The sequence below is a fragment of the Bos indicus genome, chromosome 28 (genome assembly GCF_029378745.1).
Source record: "Bos indicus isolate NIAB-ARS_2022 breed Sahiwal x Tharparkar chromosome 28, NIAB-ARS_B.indTharparkar_mat_pri_1.0, whole genome shotgun sequence".
In the NCBI taxonomy this organism is placed as follows: Eukaryota; Metazoa; Chordata; class Mammalia; order Artiodactyla; family Bovidae; genus Bos; species Bos indicus.
Genome location: NC_091787.1, coordinates 11,848,878 through 11,850,286, shown reverse-complemented (window position 1 = coordinate 11,850,286; position 1,409 = coordinate 11,848,878). Strand labels below are relative to the sequence as shown.

The following is a 1,409-nucleotide window of genomic DNA, read 5'->3' as shown; positions in this document are numbered from 1 at the left end:
CAAAGCGCAGCTGACACTCCTTACCTCAGACGTGGGGTAGCTTCTCTTGGCCATGGCCCCTGACCTGCCTCCCTAGGTAGCTCCTTTTGGACATGTTCATGCACCATCGCAGCTGCCACGCTCAAAACATATCAATTCCGTTTGATGAAAAATAAAGAATTTGTATACACCAAAAATAACTTTTAGAATTATTTTTCAGGTTGTTCATCCCTCTCTAAAAGATACATTTTTGGCTCATATCCATGAAGAACAGTGACTAATAATTCTCAAAATTTTCTTTAAAAAATATTTTTTCTGTCATTTATGTGGAAAAAATTCATACTATTCTATTATTCTTATTTTCTTTGATTTTTAAAAAATAATTTTCCAGTAGTTGCTTCAGCAGCACATATACTAAAATTGGAACGATACAGAGAAGATTAGCATGGCCCCTGAGCAAGGATGACATGCAAATTCAAGAAGCATTCCTGAAGAATGCTGTGAAGATCTAACCCTGTGAAGATCTCAGAGGGGTTCAGACTGTGGAGAGCACATAGGGAAGTGATTACTGGCTAGCTTGCTCTCACCCCAAGACATATATTAATCAAATTAACAAAGATCAAACAGAAAGAGCAAATATTAAAAGCAGCAAGGGAAAAACAACAAATAACACACAAGGGGATTCCCATAAGGATAACAGCTGATCTTTCAATAGAAACTCTTCAGGCTAGGAGAGAATGGCAGGACATATAAAGTGATGAAAGAAAATAACCTACAGCCCAGATTATTGTACCCAGCAAGGATCTCATTCAAATATGAAGAAGAAATCAAAAGCTTTACAGACAAGCAAAAGCTGAGAGAATTCAGCACCATCAAACCAGCTCTCCAACAAATGCCAAAGGATCTTCTCTAGACTGGAAACACAACAAGGGTGTATAAACTTGAACCCAAAACAATAAAGTAAATGGCCAAAGGATCATACTTATCAATAATTACCTTAAACATACATGGGTTGAATGCCCCAACCAAAAGACAAAGACTGGTTGAATGGATACAAAAACAAGACCCCTACATATGTTGTGTACAAGAGACCCACCTCAAAACAGGGGACACATACAGACTGAGAATGAAGGGCTGGAAAAAGTTATTCCACGCAAATAGAGGCCAAAAGAAAGCAGGAGTAACAATACTCATATCAGATAAAATAGACTTTAAAACAAAGGCTGTGAAAAGAGACAAAGATGGTCACTACATAATGATCAAAGGATCAACCCAAGAAGAAGATATAACAATTTAAATATATATGGACCCAACATAGAAGCACCACAATATGTAAAACAAATGCTAACAAGTATGAAAGGGGAAATTAACAATAACACAATAATAGTGGAGGACTTTAATACCCTACTCACACCTATGGATAGATCAAC

At 37.0% G+C, this 1,409-nt stretch overlaps 1 non-coding gene across 1 annotated transcript; it reads left to right on the top strand.

Annotated features, from left to right (window-relative positions):
- The first annotated feature begins 373 nt into the window (after window positions 1-373).
- On the top strand, window positions 374-476 carry LOC139180456 (U6 spliceosomal RNA). The gene has a single exon (XR_011564727.1). It is a non-coding gene; the product is annotated as a U6 spliceosomal RNA (small nuclear RNA).
- The last annotated feature ends 933 nt before the right edge of the window (window positions 477-1,409 follow it).